The sequence below is a fragment of the Muntiacus reevesi genome, chromosome 11, assembly GCF_963930625.1.
Source record: "Muntiacus reevesi chromosome 11, mMunRee1.1, whole genome shotgun sequence".
Lineage (NCBI taxonomy): Eukaryota > Metazoa > Chordata > Mammalia > Artiodactyla > Cervidae > Muntiacus > Muntiacus reevesi.
In genome coordinates, this window is record NC_089259.1 from 73517441 (window position 1) to 73543004 (window position 25564).

Here is a 25564-nt window from a genome sequence, read left to right on the forward strand (position 1 = left end):
GTTTATTTGAACAATCTTTCCAAATTAAAATCACTGAATATTCTCCCCTAGATAGCTTGATTTTTGTCATGCAAATGTTTTTAAAAGTTCTATATGAAAAATCAAAGACTTTTTACAAAGTCTTAGTAACAACACTTCATATCATGGCCAAACCAATTTATTGTGAATGCCTTTCATCTTTGGTAGATTATTTGATACATCGGAAAATCTCACCTTGGAAATTGTCAAACCTTGTGTCAATCTTATGTGAAACTAATTTCAGAGTCTACAGTTTGGGGTTTAAGATTTCATTTCTATTTTTTTAACTCAAAAGAATTAGTTCAAAAATTGATTTGGTCTAGAGGAGACACTAGAGGAGGCACTATCAGTGAAAAAGTCTTAAAGTATAAATCAAACACATCTCAACCACCTCCTGGCCCATACATTATGCACACCCTTTTTGAGGAAAACATTATCTTAACTGCAGAGAGAAGTCATATCAGCCATTTGACTTCAAATGCCTTTCAGAAATGTCTAATGCAGCTATTTCACAGCATGGCAAAACATTGATCCAAAGTTTCAGGGTGACATATTTCTAATTCTTCACCTGATAATTAACTAATTCAGAAATGCAAAAAACAATTTATTGGGCAAAATATTGCTTCATCTATTTAACACAGACATCTTGCATAGCATGCTATTGTAATCTGTGTAGATTCTCTTCTATGAACAACTCAGTTCAATTGTAGACTGTACTATTCTCTCATGCCCTTAACAATTTTGCACTTGAAAGTGAATGTTGGGCACTCTGAGGTTGGAAACTGAATCGATTGCCTTTCCTGGGAGCAAAAGACGTCTCCCTCTGACAGATGCTACTTTGGGTGTCTTTTCTGCTAAGCGGATCTCAAACCTAAATTAGCTTCATCATTTGCTGCTCTGTTTTCCTAAGATTTGTGGTCCAAGTGGCAGCCCTTCCTGAAACACACCACGGTGTCTTGTCTCATAGCGGCGAAGCCGCTTGTTTCTTTGCTTCAACTTTCGTTTTGTGTTTAAAATGCAATAACCTAAGTTAAAAATCATTTTAAAGAGAGCACTTTCCAGAAGCACTTCCTTTCTTACTGCCAGAGAGCGTTGTTCCCCAACCTCTTGGCTGGAACCCTTGCTTTCGATTTGTTTGTTTCACGCATTTCCCTAAAGAACCCGGCGCTTTGCGCTATTTAACTCTGCTTTAAAAATCCATCGCTTCTGCTCTGAATCCTCCTCTGAAACAAATTGCTATCGAAAGTGTATCAGATTCGTTCCAAATATGGGATTTGAATCACTATTCCCACGCTAGAAATATTTTAAAAATTGTTTTTGTCATAGGATTCCATGCTTTTGCAATATATTTTCAATTGAAGTAGGGCTGCCTCTATTTCTCATGATAAACAAAAAGTGGCGATTGCCGTCTGCTTAAACCTTTATTATTATTTTTAGCCGTGTGTGTCATTACCTAACTGGTATGTGTTCTTCTATCCAGCTCTTGATGATCTAGTTGAATTCTAGACATAGTGCCAAGAAGCGTATTTGAAGCAGATAAGTACGGATAATACAAATGCGTTTTGTTAGACCTGATGGATGCTATTTTTCTTTTAATAGGTTTGTAGCAAACTAACACAATAACACAATGTATTCCTTTTCAAGGTACATTGTTGAAACAGGTCTATTAAGAGCGCGTTGAGCTATTTCTCGCTTCTATTGAACAGTCTGTTGCTCAAACACAACAGCCAACAAACGCCAGCTGCCTCGACAAAAGTAGAAACCTAACCCTTTTATGTCATGTTTTAACAGAAAGGGTAGCTGTTTAATTAAAAACATTGATGAGTCAGTGAAACAATGGAAACTCAAGTTCAAGTGGTGCTCTATTGATTTAAGATGATTTTTACTAGCAATGGGTATAATTCTTTTCCCCCAGCTCTCTCTTGTGTAAAGGGGTTCCTTCTTGGGGTATTATCTGGGTGAGTAGGAAAAGACAGAGATGGCTATTGCCTTAGAAACCTGATTAACGCGCACTGCTTTAAGGGTAAGGTGTTTAATTTATAAGTGCACCCCATATTTTTTGTCAGTTTATTCGCGGTGGGGAAGCTTTGAAAGTAGCTCCTCTCAGCAGGTTAAAAAGTGAAGTCTGCGTCCTGGCATTTAAATGTCTTTGTTATTGTGTCAAGCAAGTTGTTGAAAACCACATGCCCGGAATACTAAGGTTGGGCAGCTAGATGAGGCAAGTTGTGTGAGTGTGTGTGTGTGTGTGTGTGTGTGTGCGTGTGTGTGCGTGTGTGTGCGCGTGCACGCGCCCCTGTGCGCAGGGTTGTGTGCGAGGACAATTATTTTCATCAGCTGCTTGCTCGCCCGCGCCCGACTGCTCCTCTTTGCAGAACCGACGGCCTCCGGGGCTTTCAACTCTGCGAGCAAAGCAGGAGGAATTCCTGTATTGAGACTCCGTCCTTGAGAGCGTCCAACTCTCTCGGCCCTGGGGAGCCGGGCTCGGTCGAGGGTACCCGGGTCGCCCGCCACCCCAGGCAGGGCAGCACTCGAGGGCTGCGAGGCTCCGGGTTCAGGGCCCCGGCGACCTCCGCGAGGACGGCCCGCGAGAGGCTGCGGCCCCGGGGCCCAGGTGGGCGGGGGGCAGGTGCGTCCCTCCGCCCCCGCAGCCGGCGCAGTCCAGGCGGCGCTCGGCGGCCGCGGTTCATCCTTCTTCCTTATGGCCGGGTCCGCAGGCCCCGCTTCCCAGCTCCCAGCCCCGGGCGTGTTGGGGACTCGGGAAGACGCAGCTCGCGTCCACCTTCCCCGCTCACCATGGCGGCCACCAAGGCCAGAGGTTCGCTGAGCCGGCTGACAGGCGGCCGCAGGGCCTCCCTTCCTCCGTAGGGCGCCCTTTCCCGTCCGCTGAGGGGGAAGCCGAGGGGACTGGAGGCCCAGGGCCGTGGCCTCCCGGGGCCTCCACAGGGGTTGGAACGGTCCCCGGGGTAAGGCCGGCGACAGAGCGCCTCAGGTACGGTTTGCCTCCCTCAGCAGCCCTCTGAACGCCCCCGCCTCCAGGCCGCGACTGGCCGCAAGCGGCCCACTTCCGCCTGCTCCCGGCGTGCTGTGCGCCCAGGGTCAAAGGGCGCGGGCCCATCTTCCGGGGTCCGACTCCCCATGGCGTCCTGAGTAACTGTGGGCCCTCAACGCCGGTGGGGAAGGCGGTCAGGAGGCCTCAAGGCCACACATGGCCGCCCGGGACCGCCCATCGGGCCCACCGTCCGGGCCGAAACCCAGGGGGAGAACGTGGCCAGAGAGGGAACCGTCCGCATGGGCCCCGCAGGCCTAGAGTGAATTATTTAAGCTGTTCCTGGTGTTTAAAGAGGTTTTGCAGTTTTTAAAGAATGTTGTAAAAAAAAAAATCAGCCCTTGTTAACTCCCTCATTATATGCTTTTCTCCCCCCTCAGCTGAACAAGCCATATTTCCTGAAACAGAGGAGCTATGTTAAGTGTTTAAACATGTGTCAAGTGTCTTATAAATAATACAAATTCATAAAGAAGGGGAGGAAATTTCACTGATACCTGAGGTACTTGGCGCAGCTACGTTTCACTTGAGTTGGGTTATTTTTGGCTGCGGGATTATAGAAACGAAACTGATCGGAGATGACTGGGCACCTCCTGGAGCCCTCTCGCTTTCTTAGCCTGCTCCCTTTGAGTCTGTACTCAACCCCGTCTAGAAATGCTTTTGTCTCCTCCACGAAAGTTCAGATGCTCTGCAGAGTATGTTTGATTCAGGGTTAATACTCAATGCAGTATTTTGGAGTCACCTTTTCTGTCTTCTCTCAGCCTCCTCCTATTCAAAGTTTCTGCTCCTGTAACATTTTGCTATGACACCCTCCCCCCCACCCTCTCTGTTGGGAAGAAAGTGCTGCTTTTGGCAAGGAAAAAAAAACCCCACAAAAAAACAGTAGGAGAGATGAGATCTGGGCTTTTACTTGAGATATGGGCTAATAAATCATTTCAGTTTTTGTATTCATTCTCTTACCTAGGAAACCTGGAAAAAGGTGTTGCCCCAATACAATATGAGAACCTCTGAGGAAGGTAAGTCCAATGGATCATTTTATAGTAAAATGAAAAATATTGTTTTGAATTTCACTTAAAAGTTAACTTATGTACTTTGGTTCCGTGGATAACATTTTTCATTTTGATTGTCGTCCTGTGAAAGATTTCTTGGGCCTTCTGTTTCTAGCTGTTGTTGTTTAGTCAGTAAGTTGTATCCGACTCTTTGTGACCCCATGGACTACAGCTCACCAGGGTTCCTTGTCCGTCATTATCTCCCAAAGTTTGCTCCGGGAGTCATATGTTTCTGCCTTTTCATACTGTTCATGGGGTTCTCGAGGCAAGGCTACTGGAGTGGTTTGCTTTTCTCTCCTCCAGTCGACCACGTTTTGTCATAACTCTCCATTATGACCTGTCCACCTGGGTGGTCCTGTAGGGCATGGCTCATAGATTCATTGAGTCATGCAAACCCCTTCGTGATGACAAGGCTGTCATCTATGAAGGGGTTCTAGCTGTTAAAATGTTTAAGCTGCAGGAAAGAGTAGGCATTTTTAGTTATTAAAATAGTCAAATGTTTTCATGAAATCAGAAGTGTCTTCATTTAAAAATATCGTATCATTGTGAGTGTGATTCAGAAAAATCAACTGCATTGCAAATTTAAGGAGTAGATTACAAATTGACTTTCCTGAATAGTAGTCTCCTAACATTCTCAATTTGAGGCTTTGTGCTTTTGTCTTATACATGCACACTAAGTCACTTCAGTCATGTCTGACCTTACTGTTAAGTTCTCCCTGGTCCTTGTGCTGTATGCACCTGGTGAAATTCCATCCAAATGTTTCTAGGGTGCTCAAGAGGTACTGTAGGTATTTTCAATAACAAGCCTGGTAAGCTGCCAGATTTAGTAACTGAAAGTATTCTGTGTTTTCTCTCAGCTCTCTGATGATTTACCTCCTGTGGGATTTTTCATGCATTTTGGTTGCTAGTTTTGCCGGGTGTTGCCTGTCTTGTCAGGCTCTTCTGAGTGCATTCTAGCTGCTTCTTTGGGATACAGTTGGTGAGGAATGCACTGGCAATGTGGAGAAGCCAGTCCTCTGCAGTGTTCATTGTTGGTATCTGTGATATGCTCTGTAAGAGGGTTCCAGAATGGTCTGCAGTGTATTCTGTCAATGGTTTTAATAGAAAAAGGTATTTCCCCTTTGTTTACAGCCCTCTGTCTCCTTAGAACCTAGATTTGAATCCACAGTAGTCTGAGCTAAGGATCCTGACTAGTCTCAAGAACTGTGGTACATTCACAATTACTTATCTCTTCTGAGCACCAAGACTTCGTTTCAAGATCAAGCTACCTAATCTCTTTGCTCAAGATAATAAGTTTACTTCCAGGAGTCTTCTCAGTCTTCCATGTAAATAGATTTCCAGTGGTGGTTTTCCTGTTCTTTCAGAAATTGCTCAGCTGTGTTTGAATGCCAGTGATGAAAGCAGCTTAGACTGTACATTTAGGGAATAGTTGGGACTATTCCCCAACTATTTACTCAGAGGTAGATCTATATACACACTATAAATGACCATATTGGCAGATTAAAACTTTGTTGAACTTAGTGATTACCTTTTTGATGTTTAAACAATTCTTTGTAAGAATGCCAGCCATCCGTTGAAAGCCAGACAATAAATTGTGCACAGAATAGTCAATACATAATGTACTCACTTGCTGTTTGTACTTAAACATTAGCCAGTTGTCAACAAATTGATATCTAGGCACTCCCTGAGACAGGCCTTTGTTACTAAACTCAGATAAGGCATTTTGATCTCTCTCTCTTTTTTTTTTCCAATTGCGCCACTCCGCATTCCACAAGAGAGCATGGTGCTTCTTTCTAGGAAGAGATGCACAGCCTTTTATACACCACCAGGTAGCTTGCTCTCTAATGGGGAAGTCAAGGCAATTATGTAAAATGACTAAACAATATGAGGTGGTGGTGGTGGGGCGGTTTAGTCACTAAGTCGTATTTGACTCTTGTGACCCCACGGACTGTAGCCTGCCAGGCTCCTTTGTCCATGGGATTCTCCAGGCAAGAATACTGGAGTGGGTTGCCATTTCCTTCTCCAGGGCATCTTCTTGATCCAGGAATTGAACCCGGGTCTCCTGCATTGCAGGCAGATCCTTTACCAACTGAGCTATGAGGGAAGCCCCAGACAATATGAGGTAAGGAATACTAAAGCACGGGGAATGACTAAATACTCTATAAAGAATAGCATTTACCTTAAAAGAAATACCAAAAAAAAGAAAAAAGAAATACCAGTAAATTCTTTCAGAGTCTTCAAAGATGAGCAAGATAACATCAGAAACTGTAAAAGACTGCTTACAAAGAAAGCATTTAAGCTAACAGCATACTTTTCAACATTAACAAGACACATCTGAAGATAAAGGAATAATATTTTGAAAGGATCGAGAGAAAATAGCTATAACTCAGAATGCCATATACCCAGCGAACCTCTTATTTAAAAGTGTGGGCTTAAAAAAATACTTTTAGACAAAAAAGTGTGGGAATTTACCACTCATCTTGGAGAATCATAATAAAAGTTATAAGAGGTACAGAAAGAAGGAGTCTGTTAAACCTCAAAGGAAAAGAATAGATGGCAAGAAGAAATGGTACATAAAGAAGTTGATGATCAGTATGTGGGAACACTAAAACAGTTATTGCATGCATAAAATAATAATAACCAGTGTTGGGTGTTTAAAACATCATGGGAACATAACGGAGAGAATATAGTGTAGAAAATAAATATGAGTAGTTCATGATAAACACGCTCAGTAAACTTAGGAGGCATCTTTCTCAACTAGATAAAGACAGCTATAAAAAAACCACAGCTAGGGTCTTTCCTGGTGGCTCAGGGGTAAAGACTCCATTGCCCACCAACGCAGGATACTTGAGTTTGATCCCTGATCCAGGAAGATTCCATGTGCCATGGAGCAACTCAGCCTGTTGGCTGCAACTACTGAGCCTGTGCTCTAGAGCCTGGGAACCGAAACTATTGAGCCCGCGTGTTGCAACTACTGAAGCTTGGTGCCTGTGGTACTCAACAAAAGAAGCCACTGCAATAAGAAGCCTGCACAATGCAATGAAGAGTAACCCCGGCTTGCTGTGACTAGAGAAAAGCCTGCGCAGCAACAAAGACCCAGCACAGCCAAATTAATTATACATTTTAAAAATTATTAAAAAAAACACAGCTAATATGATACTCAAAGGAAAAGGCTAAATACCTTCCCCCTTGAGATTGGAAACAAGGTAATGATGTCAGTTCTCACTAGTTCTGTTCAACATGTACTGAAGTCTCATCTATTATCTGATCTCATCTTTATCTGATTCATTGCTTTAAGAAAAAAGAGAAGACCTAAATGAGCATACAACTATTAACTGTAATTATTTATTTAAAAAATTTCCATAGTGGATGATGGGGGTGCTTCCCAGGTAGCGCTCCTGGTAAAGAACTTACCTGCCATTGCAGGAGATGTAAGAGACACGAGTTCCATCCCTGGGCTGGGAAGATCTCCTGAAGGAGGGCACAGCAACCTATTCCAGTATTCTTGGCTGGAGAATCCCATGGACGGAGGAGCCTGGTAGGCTAAAGAATCAGACACGACTGAAATGACTTAGCATGCATGCCTGTACCATAGTGGAACACACCAGGCTTTTAAACCTTCAAAGGCTCATGATAACTTTTAACATTCAAGGAACAGGTAACTCCTATTTTATGCAAGCAGTTTTAATAAAATTAAAAAAAATAAAGCAAGTTTCGCAACTCATTTGATGAAGGTGGTAAAATTTAACAGGGATTATAAGGGAAAGAATTACGGTCTGGTTTCACTCTGTTTATAATGGAAAAATCCTAAATAAAGCATGAGCAGATCAAATGTGTCATGTCTAAAAACCACTATCTTAGTTAAAGAGGATTTATTTCAGGAATTCAAGGATGGTCTTTCAGTAAAAAATTGAAGGATATAATCTACCACAAACATTAGAGGAAGAAAATGATATAATCATCTTAAAAGATTCAGAAAAAAGTTTTGATGAAATTTAAAACATACTCATAAAAAAAAAAAAAACATACTCAAAGTTTATCTAAGTAGGAACAATTAAAGAATTCTGTTAACATGACAAAGACGCATTAGAAAGTGTTCCCCTCAAGTCAGGAACAAGACTAGGATGCTAATCTAAATTCTGTTCCACATTTTACTGAAGAGTCTATCCAGGGCAATAAGAAAAGCGAAAGGAATGAAAAACATGAAGACTGAAAAAGAAAATTATAGTTGTTATTATTCACCATGATTACCTCCATAGAATATCTAATAAGACTGAAACATTAGGGGATTCCCTGGTGCTCCAGTGGTTAGGCACTCTGTGCTGTCACTGCTGAGGGCGGGGTTTCAGTGCCTGATCTGGAAACAAGATTCCATGCAAGCTGCGTGGTGTGTCAAGAACAAAACCCAAAAGCATTAACATTGATGAGAATTTCGAAAAATTGTAGATTATAGGCTAAGTATTAAAAGAAAGAAAAGAAGAAAGTGAAGTTGCTCAGTTGTTGAAGTCACTCTTTGACTCTGCGACCCCATTGACTGTGGCCTACCTGGCTCCTCCGTCCATGGGATTTTCCAGGCAAGAATACTGGAGTGGGTTGCCATTTCCTTCTGCAGGCACTCTTCCCCTCCCAGGGATTGAATATTGGTCTCTTGCATTGTAGGCAGACGCTTTACCATCTGAGCCACCAGGGAAGTTCGGAGTATTAAATCCAAATATTAAAAAGACTGACAATATTCCCACATGCCAACAACAGACAACGTTGAACATGAAATTAGAAAAAAATGCCATATGAATTGGCCCAAAACCTAAGGGGCCTTGGAATATATCTAACAAAAGATGTTGAAGATCTTTATGGAAAAAATTATAAAGCTGTATGTAATACAGAGATGTAACATGCTCATGAGTAAGAAGACTCAGTTTTGTAAAGATGTAATTTCTTACTCTGTTAGTTCATGCGTTCAGTGCATCTATATCATAAATCCTAATAGTTGTATATGTGCATGTGTGTGTGTAATTTGACAAATGAATGTTAAAAGTTAAATGGAAGGGTAAAATGTCAAGAATTGCCAGGATAAGTTTGAAAAACAATAAGGGCTTTGTCTACTTGACTATTAAGATTTAGTATAAAGTTTTAGTAATCATAGCAATGTGACAGTGGCAGAAAGTTATAAGCACAGATCAATGGAACAGAAGATGGTCATGTGTCTCTGCTAATTTGGTAAATAACAGAGGTGATTATAAATCAGTGGGATGGAATATTCAATAAGCAGTGCTGAAACAATCGGCTGGTTTCATATAAAACTATAAATCCTTACCTCACCTATTCACAAACCACATTTCAGTATGAAAGCCTGTATTTGAAAAACAAAACTTAAAATTTATTTTAAAAATTCAGGAAGAATTTTTTTTATTTATAAAAAGGAACTTTATAAATTTCCTCAAGAGGATCTCTTTATATTATATACAAACAATAATCAGCCTAAAATAATTGCTATTGGTTTCTTGGGCTCCTTGGTAGCTCAGTTGGTGAAGAACCCTCCTGCAATGAGGGAGACCTGGGTTCGATCCCCCCAGGTTGGGAAGATCCCCTGGAGGAAGGCATGGCAACCCAGTCCAGTATTCTTGCCTGGAGAATCCCCGTGGACACAGGAGCCTGGCGGGCTACAGTCCGTGGGGTCACAAAGAGCTGGACATTAACTGAGCGACTAAGCACAGCACATTGGTTTGTTATGGTTTGTTATCTAAGAAATCCTTCTTAAATGTGTTTGGCATATTTGGCCAGGTATCTGTTTAAAAAAAAAAAAGAAAAGATACCCCAAATGCAGCAGCAAATAAGACAAATTAATTTCTCTTTGATGTAATAGTTCAGGGTAGTTTTATAGGCTTTGCTTTATGAAGCCCTCATGGAGACCCAGACTGGTTGGGTAGCTCAACATATAGCTTGCAGTGTTGGTCTAGATTTTAACTTCAACATGACAATGTCAAGGAAGTTGAAGAGACAAGTGATCAAAAACGTGCATTATTTTAAGGCTGATACCCAGCAGCACATACATTACTACCAGGTACATTCTAGTGTTGGCAACTTGGTCATCAAGCTGCATGGGAGGCTGGGAAATACAGCTTAACTGAGTAGACATATCTGGCCCCCACTGTCATTGTGGAAGAGAGAGAGAGTGCATTTTGGTGGACAGCTTGCAGTCTCTGCAATAGCTACGTTAAAGTTAAAATTTCCTCATAATAGAAGATAACCATCTAAAAATGGAATACTCACACTAAAGACTGGTTGAAATTATTTTCAAAGCAAATCGTTATCAAGAATATGTGTAGACTCCTGCAATAAAAGATGTGTAGGTCGACCTCTATGGTGCTCCAGTGGTTAGGAATCCTTCTGCCCATTTGGGGACACAGGTTCGATCCCTGGTCCTGGAGGTTTTCACTTGCTGGGGGCAGCCAAGCCTGTGCTCTGCAACTACTGAGCCCATGGTCTGTAATAGAAGAAACCACTGCAGTGAGAAGCCCCACCACAGCAGTGAAGGCCCAGTGCAGCCAAAAATTTTTTTTAAAATTTGTAGGCAACCAACTAGAAAAATGATGAAATAGTCATTTCAAAGAATAGGAAACAAGAATGGTTAATAATGTTTATACTTAGTAGTAATCAAGGAAATGCAAATTGAAACAACAGGGAGATGCTATTTTACATCAGTCAGATTGGTAAATTAATATATTTGATAGCCAAAGTTATTGGAGAACATGTGGGGAAATTGGAACTCTTATTCATTGTTGATGGGAATATAAATTGGAATGACCTCTTTGAAGTTTTCAAAGACATTTGGAAATACTTAAAATGGCAGCAGCTGTTGGTTGCTAGTTGCTTTCCGCAATACCAATATCTATTTTTTTTTTCTTCCTTGGAAATGGAAGCCCTAATTCCTTGTTGGGTACGTGGCCATCCAGAGTAAAGACGGCATTTCTCATTCTCTCTTGCAGGTGGATGTGGCCATATGACTTAAGTTCTAGCTAAGTTCTGGTACAAATGTGTCTGCTTTAAAGACATTTTTATACATCTGTGCAAGGAGACATGTTCAAAGATTTTGTTACATCACTATTTTTAATAGCATATATAGGAAATAACCTGTAAATCAATAGGAAAATGAGAACATAAATTGTGGTTTATTCATACAAGGGGCCACCATACAGCATTTAAAATAAATGAACTGCATCTATATGATCAACATGAATCTCAGACATATATGTGAAAAAAGTAGGTTTTAGAATGATACATGCTGTATATTATTCATATAAATTTCTAGAACATAATAGTGAACATGTGAAGGCCAAAAAAAACATGAGAAGAATATACAAAGCTTTAAGATAGCAGTTGAACTTATGGTTACCAGTGGGGAGGCAGGGTGAGGGAATAAACTGGGAGATTAGGATTGACATATATACACTCAGTCAGTCAGTTCAGTCGCTCAGTCGTGTCCGACTCTTTGCGACCCCATGAATCGCAGTACACCAGGCCTCCCTGTCCATCACCAACTCCCGGAGTTTACTCAAACTCAAGTTCATTGAGTCAGTGATGTCATCCAGTCATCTCATCCCCTGTCGTCCCCTTCTCCTCCTGCCCCCAATCCCTCCCAGCCTCAGGGTCTTTTCTAATGAGTCAACTCTTTGCATGAGGTGACCAAAGTGTTGGAGTTTCAGCTTTAGCATCAGTCCTTCCAATACTTTATATAAAATAGATAATTAATAAGGACCTACTGTATAGGACCAGGAACTCTTTTCGATAATTCTGTAATGATTTACATTGGAAAAGAATTTTAAAAAGAGTGAATATATATATATTTATAACTGATTCAAATTGCTCTACAGCTGAAACTACAACCCCATTTACACTTGATCTTAGCCAAAAGGCCGAGAAGCAATACAACCCCATTTAAAATAAACTATACTCCAATTAAAAAAAAAAGTTGGTGGTTATCTCTGTGGAGGTAGAGTATACAGGTAAGGTAAGACTTCAGTTATGGGAACTTCCTGGCAGTCTAGTGGTTAAGATCCTGCACTTTCAGTGCCAGGGGCCTGGTTTCAATCAGCATGGTCAAAAAATCTGTAACATTCTTTCCTTTTTTAAAAAAAGGTGATTTGAGTCAAATATACAAAATTGTAATATCTTCAGGTGTCATTTAATTTTCTGATACTTTCTATATGTTTCAAATAACACACAATTAAAAGACTTTAAAATATTATAGAAATAATGATAGTTGCAAGCTGTTATGCTTTTGAAATGTATTTCATAGGAAGATTAAAAAATCACAGACATAAAAAACAAAGTTAATGGTTACCAAAGAGGAAAGAGGGGAAAGGGCTAAATTAGGAACTTGGGATTAAAAGATACACATGACTACTATGTATAAAACAGATAAACAAGAACCTACTATATAGTACAGAGGACTATATTCAGTATTTTGTAATAACCTGTGAGGTTATAAATTTTATGTGTGTATATATATATATATATATATATATATATGAATCACTTTGCTGTACGCCTGAAGCTAACACAACATTGTAAATTATACTTCAAAGAAAAAGTGCTTGACAGCTAATGTAGTGTGAAAAAGCAAAACAGTGCAAGATAAAATTGATGAGACAAAAGATGAAAGAACAGATTGCAACAGAGTTTGGAAGGAACTGTGGGTTTTCAAGGAAGAGATGATGCATTCAGCTTAGGGGCATTAAAATTCACATTTTGGTTCTTTTGGGATATCCTAATGGAAATGTCAAGAAGGCAGCTGGAAGTGTGCATCTGCTAAGGGGCAGGTCTCAGACTTCAGGGTCACTTTATGGCCATTGACGTCACAGGAGTGGATGAGATGCTCGATGCAGCTTGTTGTGTTCTGGCTCAAGCCCCCCTTTACTAGTCTCAGTGTCTGGTGGCCAACATTCAGTAGACTCTAGTATAAATAGGCTCCAATGCAAAGGCTAACATAGGCTCACTCCCAAGAACAATAAAAAGGGCTTTTTTTTAATCATCAAATAGCATTTGCAAATGATTTTTAAAATCCCGACAACTATGTCAACATTCTTTGGAAAACTTAAATTTGAATGCAACTTTGTATAAAAAGTAAACACAAGGAACTTCCCTAGTGGTTCAGTGGTTGGGACTCTGCACTCCGAATGCCGGGGACCCAGGTTTAATCCCTGGTCAGGGAACTAAATCCCACATGCTGCAACTAAGACCTTGGGCAACCAAATAAATAAAAATTAAAAAAAAAAAAAACACAATGTTTAAATTGTAAACAAAATAGTTTTTGTGCAAAATTACCTAAATGATGTAGCTTCCATATTTTGAGTTGCTTGAATTCCTGTCCTATTTAGTAGTAACTCAGTTTCATGTTGTTGCTTCCTTGTATCTAGAAATGGTTCTTAATACATTTTAATTAAATGAATGCCTTAAATGACAAGATCCTAATGTATAGCACCGGGAACTATATTCAGTATTCTGTGATGAATCGTAGAAGAAAAGAATATAAAAAATGTAAAAAAAAATAGCCCAAACTTTAAAAAAAGAGAAAGAATATCCTGCTATAAACACAGGTATAGATTTCTCAAAAATGAAATTCAAAAGAATAGGGATAAAAAAAGTATTCATGTAATAATTTGTAATTCTCAGCAAATTTATGGATTTTTAAATTATTTTCATGGATTTAAGTACAGCACTGAAGCTTGCTAAAATTGTGTTACATTACCTAGAAATTTATTTTGCCATCTTCTGTGTATTTCTCACACTGGAATTTTCTTCCATTTGAAGCATCTGTGCAGAAATAAGAAAGAAAAACAAGTTAACCACTCCATTTGGCCCTTGAGATTAGGAAGCAGTTTTATTAGATTATTGATATACTAAAACAGGCCATGCTGAAGTCTCTTGAATATGCAAAACACATAAGAGGAAAACTTTAAACATTAAATAAAAATAAATTCAAATAATAAAGATTTAGTTCACTTCAGTTCAGTCACTCAGTCATGTCTGACTCTTTGCAACCCCATGAACTGCAGCACGCCAGGCCTCCCTGTCCATCACCAGCTCCCGGAGTCCACCCAAACCCATGTCCATTGAGTCAGTGATGCTATCCAACCGTCTCATCCTCTCTTGTCCCCTTCTCCTACTGCCCTCAATCTTTCCCAGCATCAGGGTCTTTTCCAGTGAGTCAGCTCTCTTCGCATCAGGTGGCCAAAGTATTGTAATTTCAGCTTCAACATCAGTCCTTCCAATGAACACCCAGGACTGATCTCCTTTAGGATGGACTGGTTGGATCTCCTTGCAGTCCAAGGGACTCTCAAGAGTCTTCTCCAACCCCACAGTTCAAAAGCATCAATTCTTCGGCACTCAGCTTTCTCTGTACAAAGACTTAAGCATGACAATAAATAATCATCAGCAATGTAAAAAGAAAAATGACCAAGTGGGAAAAATATCTGTAATTCATATTATAAAGAAGTAATATCCACAAAATAGAAATTTTTAGGGAAAAAAACTAAGAACAAAGTAACAACATAGGAGAAAAATTTAGGAAATATTAAAAAATTTTTTATTGATGTGCAGTTGATTTACAATGTGTCAATTTCTGCTGTACAATAGAGTGACTCATGTGTATGTGTATATATATATATGTGTGTATATATATATATATGTTGTTTTTTGTGTTGTTTTCTGTTAGGGTTCATCCCAGGATTTTGGATATAGCTCCCTGTACTATACAGTAGGATCATGTCCATCCATTCTACATGTAACAGTTTTTGTATCTGTTAACCGCGAACTGGACTTCACATGTAGCACACTGGTAAAGAATCTGCCTGCCAATGCAGGAGACGTGGGTTCATTCCCTGGATTGGGGAGATTCCCTGGAGAAGGAAGTGGCAACCTACTCCAGTGTTCTTGCCTGGAAAATTCCATGAACAGAAGAGACTGGTGGGCTACAGCCCATGGGGTTGCAAAGAGTCGTACATGAACTGAGAACACATACACATACAACCCCAAACTGCCAGGCCTCTCTCCACCAGCCCGCCCACGCCTTGGCAACTACATGTCTGTTCTCTGTGTAAGTATGTTTCTGTTCAGTTGATAGGCAGAAAATATTTTAACAGATAGTTTCAGCAGAAGAAGTCATCTAAATCAGCCTCACTGGAGAACTAACACTATTGAGATAAAATCATTTCTCACCTACTCTACCGGCAAAACTTCAAAAGTTATGTACCACATTTTGTTGGAGACAGTTGAAAAATAGACACCTTGCTTGTAAAAGTACAAAAAATGCAAACTTTATGGAAGGGGATTTGTTAACTTGTGGAAAATTTACATTGTATCTCCCCTTTGTATTAGTTTCTGATTGCTACTGGAACAAAATATCAGAAACCTACTGGCTTAAAATAGCACAGATTTCTTATTTTTCAATTCTGGAGATCATAAATGTAAAATGGGTCTATAAGGTTATGTTCTTTCTGGAGAGTCTAGAGAGTATTTTTTTCCCTGTCCTTTTGGGCTATTTCAAATCATAAAAGATGATGCTGTGAAAATGCTGCACTCAATATGCCAGCAAATTTGGAAAACGCAGCAGTGGCCACAGGTCTGGAAAAGGTCAGTTTTTATTCTAATCCGAAGACAATGCCAAAGAATGTTCAAACTACTGCACAATTGCATTCATCTCACACGCTAGCAAGGTAATGCTGAAAATTCTCCAAACCAGGCTTCAACAGTATGTGAACTGTGAACTTCCAGATGTTCAAGCTGGTTTTAGAAAAGGCAGAGGAACCAGAGATCCAATTGTCAACATCTGGTGGATCACTGAAAAAAGCAAGAGAGTTCCAGAAAAATATCTACTTCTGCTTTATTGATTACGCCAAATCCTTTGACTGTGTGGATCACAACAAACTGTGGAAAATTCTGAAAGAGATGGGAATACCAGACCACCTGACCTGCCTCCTGAGAAATCTGTATGCAGGTCAAGAAGCAACCGTTAGAACTGGACATGGAACAGCAGACTGGTTCCAGATCAGGCAAAGAGTACATCTGTATATTGTCACCCTGCTTATTTAACTTCTATGCAGGGTACATAACTTATATGAGAAATGCTGGGCTGGATGAAGCACAAGCTGGAATCAAGATTGCCGGGAGAAATATTAATAACCTCAGATATGCAGATGACACCACCTTTATGGCAGAAAGTGAAGAAGAACTAAAGAGCTCTTGATGAAAGTGAAAAGACGAGAGTGAAAAAGTTGGCTTACACCTCAACATTCAGAAAACTAAGATCATGGCATCTAATCCCATCACTTCATGGCAAATAGATGGGGAAACAGTGACAGACTTGACTTTTTTGGGTTCCAGAATCACTGCAGATGGTGACTGCAGCCATGAAATTAAAAGCTTGCTCCTTGGAAGAAAAGTTATAACCAACCTAGACAGCATGCTAAAAAGCAGAGGCATTACTTGCCAACAAAGGTCCGCCTAGTCAAAGCTATGGTTTTTTCAGTAGTCATGTATGGATGTGAGAGTTGGACTATAAAGAAAGCTGAGCACAAAAGAACTGATGCTTTTGAAATGTGATATTGGAGAAGACTCTTGAGAGTCCCTTGGACTGCAAGGAGATCCAACCAGTCCATCCTAAAGGAAATCAGTCCTGAATATTCATTGGACGGACTGATGCTGAAACTGAAATTACAATACTTTGGCCACCTGATGCGAAAAACTGACTCATTGGAAAAGACCGTGATGCTGGAAAAGATTGAAGGCAAGAGGAGAAGGGGACGACAGAGGATGAGATGGTTGGATGGTGTCACTGACTCAATGGACAAGAGTTTGAGCAAACTCCAGGAGTTGGTGATGTTCAGGGAAGCCTGGCGTGCTGCAGTCCACGGGGCCGCATAGAGTCAGACACGACTGAGCGACTGAACTGAGCTGTCCTTTTCTAGTCTCTAGAGGCCATCTGTATTTCTGAGGTCATGGCCCCTTCCCCCATCTTCGAAGACAGTCGTGTAGCAGCTTCCTTCCTCACTGACCTTCTTGTAAAGATCCCTGTGATGACATCCAGCTCACCCAGGTAAGTCGGGGCAGAAGTAAGGAGGTCCCTACTTAGTCATAGTTGTAGAGTTCCTTTTGAATGTAAGGTAGTGTATTCAGTTTCTTGAGATTACATTGTCCACATCTTTCTGTTCAGTTCAGTCGCTCAGTCGTGTCTGACTCTTTGCGACCCCTTGAACTGCAGCACACCAGGCCTCCCTGTCCGTCACCAACTCCCGGAGTTTACTCAAACTCATGTCCATCGAGTCGGTGATGCCATCCAACCATCTCATCCTCTGTCGTCCCCTTCTCCTCCTGCCCCCCAATCCCTCCCAGCATCAGGGTATGTTCCAGTGAGTCAACTCTTTTCATGAGGTGACCAAAATATTGGAGTTTCAGCTTCATCATGAGTCCTTCCAATGAACACCCAGGACTGATCTCCTTTAGGATGGACTGGTTGGATCTCCTTGCAGTCCAAGTGACTCTCAAGAGTCTTCTCCAGCACCACAGTTCAAAAGCATCAATTTTTCGGTGCTCAGCTTTCTTCACCATCCAACTCTCACATCCATACATGACCACTGAAAAAACCATAGGCTTGACTAAAGACCTTTGTTGGCAAAGTAATGTCTCTGCTTTTTAATATGCTATCTAGGTTGGTCATAACTTTCCTTCCAAGGAGTAAGCGTCTTAATTTCATGGCTACAATCACTATCTGCAGTGATTCTGAAACCCCCAAAAATAAAGTCTGACACTGTTTCCACTGTTTCCCCATCTATTTCCCATGAAGTGATGGGACCAGATGCCATGATCTTAGGTTTTCTTTCTTTCTTTTTTTTTTTTTCCAGGGGAAAGCGCGAACGCAGTCCCCCACTACCACAAATTATACAGTCGAGTTTCCCACATTTGGGGAAATCGCAGGGGTCAGCACATCCGGAGTGCAATGGATAAGCCTCGGCCTGGGAAAACCACCTTCGTGATCATGGTATCTCCCCTGCCAGGTAAGTGATCTTAGGTTTTCTGAATGTTGAACTTTAAGCCAATTTTTTCACTCTCCTCTTTCACTTTCATCAAGAGGCTTTTTAGTTCCTCTTCACTTTCTGCCATAAGGGTGGTGTCATCTGCATATCTGAGATTATTGATATTGTCTCAGCAATCTTGATTCCAGCTTTTGCTTATTCCAGCCCAGTGTTTCTCATGAGGTACTCTGCATAGAAGTTAAATAAGCAGGGTGACAATATACAGCCTTGATGTACTGCTTTTCCTATTTGGAACCAGTCTGTTGTTCCATGTCCAGTTCACATCTTTGGGGGTCCCTTATTCGGTCTACCACCCCCTTTGATCTAGCATTGTCCGTTTTAGGTATTTATCCTACAGATACATCAGCATAAATTAGGATGTATGCTAAGTGTGCTAAGTCGCTTCAGTCATGTCCGACTCTTTGTGGTATATTAGGATATCATTCTTATAATACATAGTGAAAGGCTGGGAACAATGCAAGTGTCTGGTAGTAGGGGACTGGTTAAATAACAATGGGATTATCTACAAAATACAGTATAATGCAGCTGTAAAAGAGAATGAAGAAAAGCTCATCATACTGGTGTGTATAGAGATCTCTAGGATATAATGAAAAGTTGAAAAAGAAAGGAGCTGAGAAGTTTGTATATTGTTCTAACTTTTTTAAGGGGGAAATAAATTTTGCCTATGTTACATAAAGAAACACTGGATTGAAATACAGAAAATTAAAAAAAACAGTTATGTCTATAGAATAAGAGGGACTGGAGAAGTAGCTGAGACTTCTCAGTGAATTTTTATTTTTTGTATTATTTTGGTTTTTGAGTCAGGAAACTATATAGTAAAAATAAGATCTTATGAAGTAGACAGCTTTTTTTTTTCCTAGACAAATTTTTCATAAGGCTTGGCTTTAAGAAGGTTGTGAGCCACTGGTATGCCACCAAAGTGCCTGAAGTTTCTAGTTTAAGTCCTTGACCTCAAGTAAGGGGTTATGTTTAGTGCTTCCTAGTTAGAATGCTGGAGAAGGTGATGGCATCCCCCCGCCCAGTACTCTTGCCTGGGAAATCCCGTGGACGAAGGAGTCTGGTGAGCTGCAGTCCATGACGTCGCTAGGAGTCGGATATGACTGAGCAACTTCACTTTCGCTTTTCCCTTTCATGCATTGGAGAAGGAAATGGCAGCCCAGTCCGGTGTTCTTGCCTGGAGAATCCCAGGGACGGGGGAGCCTGGAGGGCTGCTGTCTGTGGGGTGGCACAGAGTCAGACACGACTGAAGTGACTTAGCAGCAGCAGCAGCAGTTAGAATGCTAACAGCGATAATTATGCATTTGTAATTTAATATACTCTAGAATCTAATGTTTTGTTCTTTAGTTTCATGGAGTACTCAGGAAAATTCTGATGAAAATCAGGGGTTGGGAAATGTCACAGTCATGGTCCGCAGTATGTTCTAGGGGGCTGCTGGGCAACTGAGGGGCCACAGGAAAGCGTCTGGCTGCTTGGGGCTTGGGATAAGACTGAGATCTCAAACGCAAGGTTTATCTGAGAGACAGTTTTACCTGTACATTAGTTTTGGTTTAGTCCATGCTTTTATCTTTTTTTTCTCCTGTTCTTTAAAAAATTTTTTATTGAAGTGTTGTTGATTTACAGTGTTGTATAAATTTCTGGTACACAGCAAAGTATATAGTCTTTTTCATATTCTTTTCCTTTATGGTTACATAGGATATTGTATACAGTAGGACCATTGTTTATCCATTCCGTGTATCACAGTTTGCATCTGCTAATCCCAAACTCCCAATCCATCCCTCCTTCAATCTCCCTCCCTCTTGGCGACCACAAATCTGTTCTCTAGGTCTGTGAGTCTGTTTTGTAGATAAGTTCATTTGTGTCATATCTTAGATTCCACATATAAGTGATGTCATGTGGTTTTTGTCTGACTTCGTTCACTTAGTATGATAATCTGTAGGTCCATCCATGTTGCTGCAAATGACATAATTTCATTCTTTTTTATGGCTGAGTCGTAGTCCACTGTATATATGCCTCCTCTTCTCTATCCCTTTGTATCTGTTGATGGACATTTAGGCTGTTTCCTTGTCTTGGCTATTGTGAATAGAGCTGCTATGAATATAGGGGTGCACGTATCCTTTTGAATTTTAGTTTTTTTCTGCATATATGACCAGGAATGGGATTTCTGGATCATATGGTAATTCTATTTGTAGTTTTCTGGGGACCCTCCATACTGTTTTCCATAGTGACTACACCAGTTTACCTTCCCACCAACAGTGTAGAAGGGTTCCCTTTTCTCCACAGCTTCTCTAGTATTTGTTATTTGTGGCCTTTTTATTGATGGCCTTTCTGACCAGTGTGAGATGGTTCCTCATTGTAGTTTTGGCTTGCGTTTGTCTAATAATTAGCGACATTGAGCATCTTTTTATGGGCCTGTTAGCCATCTGTGTGTCTTCTTTGGAGAAATGTCTGTTTAGGTCTTCTGCACATATTTTGATTGGGTTGGTTTTCCACTAATCTTTTATCTTGAAACTTTTAAAACATATTTGGCTGTACTAAGTGACATCATGAAATTTCGCCCCTGAAGTGTCAGCATGCCCTTGCTAAGAATAAGGATATTTTCTAATATAAATATATTACCATTATCACAACTTAGCTCCTATCTGATATTTAGTTAATATTCAGATTTCTGTTATTGTTTCAAGAAATATCTTTTATAGCTCAAAAAATATAAAATGAAATGTTTCTGCATTGTTATATCGCTTTATTTTTATTTTTTAATTTAGAGTAGTCCCTCACTTCTGATTTTCTTTTTATTACAGTAAGTTTTTGGAAGTTCCAGGCTACCTTGTTATAATACCTCTCACATTTTGCGTTTATCTAATCTGACTGTTTCTTTATGGTGTCACTTAACCTGCTGTATCCTTTTTCTTTTCTATAAACTTGATGTAGGTCTAGAGGCTTGATTAGATTTAGGTTAAATATATATACTGTCAGCTTGTCCCATTACTAGTGATGCAGCATTTGGTCACTTGGTTAGGTTTGCTGTTGCCAATTATTTCCTAATTTTCTCCATTGTGGTTGCAAGTAAGCTGCAGAGTGATGTTTCTGCTGCTAAGTCACCTCAGTCGTGTCCGACTCTATGCGACCCCACAGATGTCAGCCCACCAGGCTCCCCTGTCCCTGGGATTCTCCAGGCAAGAATACTGGAGTGGGTTGCCATTTCCTTCTCCAATGCATGAAAGTGAAAAGTGAAAGTGAAGTCGATCAGTCGTGTCCGACTCTTAGCGATCCCATGGACCACAGCCTACCAGGCTCCTCTGTCCATGGGATTTTCCAGGCAAGAGTGCTGGAGTGGAGTGCCATTGCCTTCTCTGGCAGAGTGATGCTTCAGCACTGTGTAAATATCGCTTCATCCAGTGAGTAAGCATGCATTTACCTGTCTCATCTGCCTTGCCCTAGTGTGGAGTTGGATGTATATGTATAGGCTCAAGATCAGATGACACCCCCATCTAGATCAGTGGTTCTCAACTGATCTCGAGTTGATTTTGCAACTCAGGGGACGTTTGTCAGTGTCTGGAGGTATTTTTGGCTGTGACAGTGGGGAGAGAAACCTGTTATTGGTGCCTAGTGGTTAGAGGCAAGGATGCCGCTGTGTACCCTACAATGCACACAAAAGCCCCCACAAAGAATTTCTGGTTCAGAATGTGAAGAGTTACACTGTTTAGAAACTTTGATTTAGGTATATAATCAAGCTTCTCTCTCACACACAATTCACTTCCACTTTTGGAGATGCCAGTAAAGTTTTAGAGCCTGTCTTCAAAAATAGTGGAAACCAAGCAGATGTTAGAGTCCGTCAGAATTTTCCAGTGTTTCAAACCATGCAGATTTTTACTGCCCACCTGTTCTGTCTTTCCATTTCTTTTTTTTTTTTAATTTTTAATTGGTGTATAGTTGATATACAATATTTTGTTAGTTTCAGGTGCACAACAAAGCAAATCGGTTATACACATATTGTTTCTTAAATCAGTCTGGTGGTGATGGTGCTCAGTTGCTCAGTCATGTCTGACTCTTTGTGACCCCCTGGACTACTGCAGCCCACCAGGCTCTTCTGTCCATGGACTATTTCAGGCAAGAATACTAGAGTGGGTTGCCATTTCCTCCTCCAGGTTTCCATTTCCTTATAGGTGTCTTCTCCAGAAGGATTTAACTTGTTTTCCTCTACTCTGAAGAAACTAGTAAGAAATTTAAAAAGCCCTTAGAAATAACACACTGGGACGTTTTTGTCTGCTTTTGTGTTTCTTAGAAGATTTTGGAATGTCATCTTAAAAGCCCAAGAGCCAGGGAAAAGAAAATGGAGAAAGAGAAATATCAAGTTAAGAACTCACTATTAGAAAAATGGCCCAGAGAGAGTAACCGGAGTTTAGGAAGGGGCAGCGGAGTGCAGAGGGCATTTCCACCCTCACACCTGTAAGTTATTAATGACCTTTGAAGTGGTTGTTGATGGAAGCACTGGCGCATTTGAGCTGCTTCATATGTATACTTAGTGTATTCAGAGAACTGCCCAGCTTCAGGAGCCCTGAAATATCTTTAGGCGGCATCAGAGATCAAACGGCAGAATCCATGACTTGGGAATATCATGTAGCCATGTGACATGTGGAAGGTTCCAGAGTGTGAGAACTGATGCCTAAATAACTGTGCTGAATGTGTTTAACTCAGCGATTTCCTATTGCTTTTATAACTTTTAAAATGGCAGTCTCGGAAAATAATGGCCCACAGTTTCAAAATAAGGTAGTGAGAGGTAAAGTTTTTACACATTTACTTCAGGTTTCCTATTCTGGAACGATTAGAATATAATTAAACCTATTTTCATTCAAATTGTCATTAGATAGTTTATACAACATTTCTTTGGTTTAGGTTTTGAACTGCTGGGCCAAGGTCATTACCTTTCCCGTTGAGAACTGAGTCAACAGTCTTGTTTGTACTTAACAAATACAACTTTCAAGTCCAACTTTCACTTCAAGTCCAGCTTTTCTCTTGTGTACTATGGAGCTAGTACGTGAATTATTTCAGCAGCTGCAGTTAAACTTTTCAAGGAAGCAGCAAGATATGTTGGTCTTTGCCTTTATTTTTTTCTATCAGTATTTCTTAAAATTATTTTTCATGCTTATTCATTGACATATCTTGCTAAGTGGAATAACATATTAACTCTTGGCATGACATGATACTAAGAAACCGTCCTAAAGAATTCAGTGGAAAATTATAGAGCACCATTTATTTCCAAAGTACAGTTTTTACTCTTTATTAGTAGGCAAACTGGTTTAGGTAGATAGTTTGATTAGAAATTAGGAATTATAACTTAAGTATTTAATTCTATCTGTTATTATTTACACTTTTTTCCTGTACTTGCTCAAATTCTACAGAATATGAAAGCTTGGAGAAAAAGATGTGACATAGTATACATCGTTATTCTTTTTTTTTTTCGTTATTCTTTTAAATTATTCTCTATAAATAAGAAGAGGGAATAAGAAAAGGGGAGTAGGAAGATGGTAATTATTATTCTAATATAAGAGAATAATTATTTTAATATCAAGGATCCTGTTTATTGTCACTCTCAGTCTTGTTTCTTTATGAAATTTTCTTTATTCCTTATGGAAGATATTGACTTAAAGCAGCACCAAAAGCTAACAAAGATAGTACAAGAGAAGAAACTTATAGGCGCATCTCATTTATAAATCCTAGAAAAGATCTTAGCAAATTGAATCCAGTGATGAATAAAAATGACAAATACGTTATGAACAAATTGAATTCATCCCAGAACTGCAAGTTAGTTTGGCATTCAAAAATCCATTTTGTTACAATTAATATATGTAAGTTAACTAGATGAGGAGAATAAAGGATGAAACTCTTTATTATTAAGATGATCATCTTAATTGCAGAAAAATGAAAAGAGAACACCTTTAACAAGCTAGTAATATGAAGGAACTCCTATAGCCCAATAAACCTATTTCCAAAAACTGACAGCAAATATACTTAATTGTGAAATGTTAACATTTCTTTTGTATTAGGAGTAAGATAAAGATATCCCAAGTCTACTTCTATTCAAATGTTGTATTGAGGGTTATTCTCAAGTAATGTAAGAAGAAAAAGAAAGTATAGCATTTGTAAAAAAGAAGCTAACATTTTTAGAAATGATATGATTGTCAATATAGAAAAGCTAAATAATCAGCAGGTGAATTATTAGAATAAATACGAATGTTGAGCAAGGTCACTGGATACTCCAGCACTAATAAAAATTCAATTACTGTCAAACACTGGGAAAAAATCTATTAGAAATATAATTTTTAAAAATTCCATTTACTGTAACACCAAAAATTATGAACTACCTTGGGAAAATTAAAAGAGTTTATTAAAGAGATCTAAATAAGTGTAGAGCTATCTTATGTGGATAGGCAAGATTCAATATTGTGTAAGAATGCCAATTCTACCCAAAGAGTCACTGAAATTCCAGTTCCCCAACAAGAGTTTTGCTTTGAATTTGAGATGCTAAATCTGTAATTGATGTGAAGGAGCAAAGATCTAAGAATAACCAAAACATTCCTAAGGAAAAATAGTAAGGTTACTACAGTGTCTTAAAATTTACCCTAGAGGCATAGTAATTGAGACAGTGTTGAACTGACACAGGAATAGAGAAATAGATGACTGGAGCAGAATCCAGAATCAGATCCCACAGATACATGGACAGTAAGTGCACTGCAAAGCGGCGCCAGCAGAGATGGTTGTTTTAAAAAGTGGTCCAAGAACAGTCCAATTAGAACAGCAATATTACCTAAGAATGACTAAAACTTAGAAGCAACACCATGTTCATCGTTGGTAAGCTGGATGCAGAGACCATGGTATAGTCACACATTGATCTATCTTATAGTAATGAACATTAATGAACCTTAGCTGTGCTCATTAGTGTGAGTGAATCTCAGAAATTTAGTGTTGAGTAAAAAAAAGCAAGTCATAGAGAACTAAATATTATATCATCCTGTTTTAGTCCATTCAGGCTGCCGTAACAAAATGCTGTAGACAGAGTGGCTTATATACAGCAGAAATTTACTGCTCACAGTTCTGGAGGCTGGAAGTCCAACATTAGGGTGGCCAGCATGGTTGGGTAAGAGCCAGCTTCTGGTTGCAGACTTAACAGCCTCATATGGCAGGGGGTCTGGGGAGCTCTGGGTTTTTTTTTCGTAAGATCAGTAATCCTATTCATGAGGGTCTCACACTCATGACCTAATCACCTCCCAGAGGCCCCGTCTCCTAATGCTATCATCTTGGGGGCTAGGTTTCAACATAGGAATTTGATGGGGGAGGACACAAAATTCATACCACAGTACCTTCTA

General features: G+C 39.9%; 1 non-coding gene across 1 annotated transcript; it reads right to left on the reverse strand.

The window, feature by feature from the left end:
• Positions 1-18005: 18005 nt before the first annotated feature.
• Positions 18006-18169, reverse strand: LOC136144561 (U1 spliceosomal RNA). The gene has a single exon (XR_010658586.1). It is a non-coding gene; the product is annotated as a U1 spliceosomal RNA (small nuclear RNA).
• Between the last annotated feature and the right edge of the window lie 7395 nt (positions 18170-25564).